A 6,584-nucleotide genomic window follows, 5' to 3' on the forward strand; every position below is an offset into this window, starting at 1 on the left:
AGGAATCTGACGTTCACCAAACAGCGCTGCTTCAGTATCCAGCGCCAGCTTCACCACAGCAAACCGCTCCCGCCCCACAGATGTTCCTGTGAATTAGACAAACAAAATGACAATAGTGATGTGGACATTTGCATTCCTAAAGCACACATGAAAGCAATTTCTGACAATCTCTTAACCTTAAGCCTGAGGCCTCCTCACTCTACCTGAGATGTCTAAAGAGGAACCAACACCTAGACTTAGAACAAGCATGGTAACCGTGATGGTTCAGGGTTCTAAGACATCTTGTTTGGGTAGTTTCCTGATCACCAGCATTCCACTGATGGGGACGAGACTGTGAAATCAGCAGAGTCGATGATTTACCCTGGCTGCTTTCTTGTGAGTACATACATAAAAGAAAATTGCAGTTAGTCATTACACCATATTCTGCCAGCACAGTGGTTTGGTGAAGTGTTTGAAATCCATGACATCACTAGAGTTCTTCTTGCTACTGACAGCAACTCTCAGGGGAGAGAGCAACTCTGCGGGTGCCCATGTTGGTGAGATGCACTACCTCACAAGTATCCAGAGTGCTTCCCTCTCCGTTAGCAAAGACCAGTCAGCTTCCCTACAACATAATAACTCTCTTCAAAGGTGAAGTAGGAGAAAAATATATTCGTCCATCTCTGCAGACTTACTAGAGGCAACATTTCCTCATGTGCTACCAGAAGCTACAATACTGTTTTTGAAATCTCCATCATGAATGAACAGCAGCTCACATGCCTCCCAGTGACTATCCAAGTTAATTTTTTCCACACAGGCTTATATTACTGCTTCATTAGAAATGTTTTCATGGGCTGGAGAGATGGCTCAGTAGTTAAGAGCACTGACTGCTCTTCCAGAGGTCCTGAGTTCAATTCCCAGCAACCACATGGTGGCTCACAAGCATCTGTAACAGTATCTGATGCCCTCTTCTGGTGTGTCTGAAAACAGCTACAGTGCACTCATATATAATAAATAAATAAAACTTTTTTTAAAAGGGAAAGGTTTTCATTCACTTCATGGTCACAGATGATTTCTTACTTTCACCACCTGTTAAATCTAGGTTGGATTAACCCACCGGAACACCTGAGTGGACCTCTCTTTAAAAAATACTTGTTGGTTTTGTGCATGTGGGTATTTTGCATGTAACTGTGTAAGTATAGGTGCACCATATCCATTCAGTGTTCACAGCAGCCAGAGAAGGATGTCAGATCCTCTGTAACTAGAGTTACAGAAGGTTTTGAGCTGCCCTATGGGTGCTCCGAACTGAATTCAGATTCTTGGCAAGGAGAATGAAAACCCTTAATTCTGATCCATCTTCCCAGTCTCTGGGTGAACTTCTGTTAGTACTTCTAACACTATACTGTTATTGGAACATTTTCCTTATTGTGTAAGTTCTTGAGTTCCCAAACCAGTCTATGTTCACTGATGTAAATATGGTATCAAGGACAAGACACTGTATACAATAGATAACCAACGTTACTTAATTTACTAAATCTTAGAAAGATGTCTGTCCTCTCCTTCTTAGTTGGAACCTGAGCTTTGCATAGATGCCACCCCCATATATGGCCCTGAACCCCTTGAGTAGCACTACCCACACCTCCTTCAGCTGACTTTGTCTGTCACAAAATATCCACAGTATGAATTGTATGAGCTTTGTTCTTGCACAGTGCGTGTTTATGACATTAAATCAAGTAGTGCTTTTTGCACATGCACCGTTTCTTGTTGAACATTCTTGGCACAAAACTGTATTGGGAAGTTTAATTCACAGCAAGCAATATTTAACAACATTTATTCAGTAGTTGGTATATGAAGCTGGCATACTCCCCTTCCCCCATGCTGCCAATTTCCTATGTTTGGGAGCCAAAAGCCTTTCCACTATGGTTTTATTGCCTTTGCTGTGTGCCCTCCTGCCTTTTTCACTTCAGCTTTCCAGCCTACCATGTTTTTGTGGGATCTGGGGCCTGTTGTTCCAGCTGCAAACCCACATGAATCAACTCCCAACCCTCCCATTGCTAAACTCATCTTGCTGGGATGGCAAAGCACTTTCCTCCCTAGAACCTCTCCTCTTACTCTCACGTATTCATCTCTCTATTGATTTTCAGTTTTGCTTTTCCGTAAGAAAAGAATTAGTTCTAGTGTAAAGGGGAAGCCTTTTCCCCACTACTGAAATTTCAAATGGCTCTCATGGAAAAACACTGAGCGTATGGTGTACTCTGTATTTATGATCAAATCATATGCAGATATGTCCACAGAATCTCAAAATAAAAGAAAAATCTCGTAACTCTCCACTCCCAGTCCCTTTGTGAAGTCTGCATTCCCTTGATTCAAAGAAGAGTGAAGACTACAGCTGGGATAAACTCTACCTGTGGCAGGATTCACATCAACTATACTTCTATAAGCTAAGGAGTTTATTACATGCTTACCCTATTCTCATATATATGTATATATACATATATATATACATACATATATATGCAAATGACCACCTTGCATACCTTTACGCTCCAGCATGACCACTCTTAGAGGGTCACGTTACTGTTCTGATGCCATTTGTAGGGAGGCCAGCAGTGCATACTTGCATAAAGTTTCATGAAGTTAAAAGTGTATAAGGTTACCCAGAACATGATGGCTTCTTAGATCTCCTTCCCTAGGTTCTCCTATGATCTCTCCTCATTTTCTCTTTTGCTACTCACACCAGAATCTTTTCACCAATCCTAGATGTTAGCAGAGGACAGTAGCTTTGGATGCTAGTCTCCTCATGAGGAGCATATGATTTCAGTGTAAACTGTACTGAGGTTTGAGGTCCACCATAATGCTTTTCTTTTTTCTTTCCTTCATTTCTTACTTTTAATAAATGAAGCTACCATTCGATCCAAATCCATACTGAGCCACAGCTAGTGCCTCCTGTAGCCTAAACTGGTTATTAAGTTGTTTTCTCAAAGAGTTGCCATTCAAGTGTGCAGCACTCTACCTGAGACAGGTACAAGTGCAGGCTTCTAATTTGATGGAGAGCTTGCATTAGACTAAAATGTCACCTGCTCATGCCCACACATACTTCTTATTGAGACTTCCCAGAGTGGCCACAGTTCCAATCTTTCCTTTCACTCAGTTATACATTCCATCAGGCAACTACACTTTGAGTAAAAGAAAGGCCAGACATTGAGGAATTTGGAGCAGTTTTAAAATGTTAGTTGACTTGATGATTAACTTACAATAATTGTACAGGAAATTGTGCAAAAATTAGCCATGGGAAAAGTGCCTGCTGCACAAGACTGACAACCCAAGTTCAATATCAAGAACCCATAGAGCAGTGCTTCTCAGACTTCCTAATGCTGCAACCCTTGAACACAGTTCCTTATGTTGTGGTGACATAACCCCAAACATAACATTGTTGCTACTTCATATATGTAATTTTGCTACTGTTATGAATTGGTATATATGTATGTATGTATGTATGTATGTATGTATGTATGTATGTATGTATATGTGTGTGTGTGTGTGTGTGTGTGTGTAAAATATGTTATATATACATTATGTGTGTGTATGTCTTCCAATGGTCTTAGAGACACCCCTGTGAAAGGGTCTTTCGACTTCCAACAATGGGATCAAAACCCACATGCTGAGAACTGCTGCCATAGTGGAAGGAGATAACTCAACTCCTGAAAGGTGTCCTCTGATCTTCACTGCAATGCATGTGCACACACACTAATAATCAATAAATAAAACCTTTTAGTAAAAATGGTTGGCTAAAATATATGCTCTCCAGCATTGTTTATGCAGACAGGAAAAATGGGGAGAAACTCATATGTCCTGCTGTAATAATAATTCAATTTTAAAGATTCCTTGAGATAAAGTACCATGCAATCATTAAAAATAAAATTATATACTTAGGGTTTTGACATTTGGTTACTTTTCTTGTTGCTGTAGCACAATACATGACCAAAGCAACCTAGAAACCAAAGGTTTGCACGTCTGTTTGCTTGCTTGTTTGCTTGTTTGCTTGTTTGTTTGTTTGTTTGCTTGCTTGCTTGCTTGCTTGCTTGCTTGCTTGCTTGCTTGGCTCATAGTTTGAAGGCATGGTTTGTTATGGTGGGGATGGCATGGCAGCCACAGTCAGGAAACAGACAGAAAAGAATGCACATGCTCAGCTCACAATCTTCTTTATATTCACTTCAGGATCTCATCACATAGGATGGTGTGGACCACATGTGTAGTGAGTTGCACCCCTTTAGTGAGCACAATCCAGAAACTCACTTGCCTAGAGCACTGACTCTTAAGGCTCAATTCTTCCAAATCCCCTACCAATAGTAATTCTCACAGCAGTCAAAGATGTTATGGAGGTGTTGTTCACTGAAAACAGGTTCCAAGGCAGCTGGAATGTTATGCTCCCACTCAATAACCTGCATGTAACACACATATCACAGGCTATCTTGACTGCTATGCACACAAATACACACACACACACACACACACACACACACCCTCATGTTATTTGTCTCTAGGTAGTAGCACAATGGGTGTTTTAACTTTTTCATTTTTCCTTTCCTACATATCCTAATTCCACTACGTGAAGCTTCTACAGTTTTTGTAATTTATAGCCCCTTCTGCATTTATATTCCATATTGTAAAAGGTTGTCACAGCAATAGCAAAGGCAGCAATAGAATATTTCTTACAATAGTGCAGATATGACTTTGTTATCCCTGATATGGGGGTCATGATCCACCTGACAGTACTTGAGGCAGCCCAGTTAGAGGAGTCCATTCCATCTTATACCCTCCTCCACAAAATCATAGCAAGTCTCCCTTTTGTGCTTGCTTGCATTCATACCTGTTCATTGCATTCCTTCGTCCTTTCTTCTATCATTTTCCTTGACTTCCATTCTTTCAATAGGTATTTATTAAAGTCTTAACATGATCCATATAAATTGTTAGTTCCTGTCATTAAGGAGCACACACACAAAACAACCAAAATGACTATAAAACAGGGTGAAGCATACACCGGAGCAAATTCTGTTAGGACTGAAGTATGAATTAACATTTCCTTCAGAACAATGACTATTACAGATGGATGACTGCTAGTCTGCTTGGCCTTGATAACCACTTTTCTTCATTTTCTTTCTCCAATTGAGCTGTTTTAAAAGAAAAGCCAGATTTAAAATAAGTATACTTTTCTAAAATGATATGAAATATTGTATTTACTTAAAATGATTTCAAGGTGAATAAATAAATTGCAAGAGGAATCAAATTAGCCAATGAGGTGGTAATGTTGTGACTGGATGATAGGAGTTCATTAAACTATTTTACATACCTTTGTATACTTGAGAGTTTTTCTTTAATTAAAATAGCCAGATAATCATGTTTCATTAAGACTAACCATTATCAATTATGCAAAAGAGAAGGTTAGAGGCTACAATAGACTGGGGAATGTGGGCAGGTAGTATAAGACTATAATTACATCTTTAGTACATTTCTAGATACTAAAGTCTTTAAAAGTTTTATTTGGAAGAGGTGCTGAGCCAGCTAGGTTGCTGAAGTGGCTTAGTGTGTCTCCTGATCTTCTCTCTCTGTGTAGGTAGGCCTGTGCCACAAACATGCTCCCCCAGATCATCGGGCAAGCCAAGAAGCATCCCAGCTTGATCCCTCTCTTCATATATATCTGAGCCAGGGGTACTGGAGCAGTACTGTGTGTGATGCGCTTGGCATTGTTCAATCCAGATGTCACCTGGGACAGGAAGAACAACCCAGAGCCTTGGAAGAAGCTGGGTCCCAATGAACAATAGATGTTCTACTCAGTCAATGTGGACTACAGCAAACTGAAGAAAGAAGGCCCAGACTTCTAAACTATGAAGTTCGCTGTAAAGCTGCTTATAATGAAGGTATTTCAGAAGCCATCCTCACAATTTTCCACTTAAGCAGGAAAGAAGTCTCTGAATGCATGAAGTCATGTTGAGTTTTGGGTGGAAGTTTATGACACTGATGAATAAATCCCTGAAACTTGGAAAATAAAAAGAGGTGATGAGACTAGAGTTCCAGACTGAAACTCACAATTGACCTCAAACTCCCTATCTTTCTGCCTAAGAACCACAAGTTTGGGTTTATAGGCATCTATCATTATAAGGGAGTGAGTCTGCTTTTGTTGTTGTTGTTGTTGTTCTTCTTCTTCTGATTATTATTAATATTATTATTGGGTATTTATTTCATTTACATTTCCAATGCTATCCCAAAAGTCCCCCACACCCTCCCACACTCACTCCCCAACCCACCCACTCCCACCTCTTGGCCCTGGCGTTCCCCTGTATTGAGGCATATAAAGTCTGTATGACTAATGGGCCTCTTTCCACTGATGGCCGACCAGACCATCATCTGATATATATGCAACTAGAGACACAAGCTCTGGAGGGTACCGGTTAGTTCATATTGTTGTTCCACCTATAGGGTTTCAGATCCCCCCAGCTCTCTGGGTACTTCCTCCAGCTCCTCCATTGGGGGCCCTGTGATCCATCCAATAGTTGGCTGTGAGCATCCACTTCTGTGTTTGCTAGGCCCCGGCATAGTCTCACAAG

General features: G+C 40.6%; 1 pseudogene; it reads left to right on the plus strand.

The window, feature by feature from the left end:
* Positions 1-5,612: 5,612 nt before the first annotated feature.
* Positions 5,613-5,861, plus strand: LOC110287554 (cytochrome c oxidase subunit FA4 pseudogene; annotated as a pseudogene).
* Positions 5,862-6,584: the final 723 nt, after the last annotated feature.

Source organism: Mus caroli, unplaced genomic scaffold, assembly GCF_978045245.1.
Source record: "Mus caroli unplaced genomic scaffold, Mus_caroli_1 scaffold_5, whole genome shotgun sequence".
Classification (NCBI taxonomy): domain Eukaryota; kingdom Metazoa; phylum Chordata; class Mammalia; order Rodentia; family Muridae; genus Mus; species Mus caroli.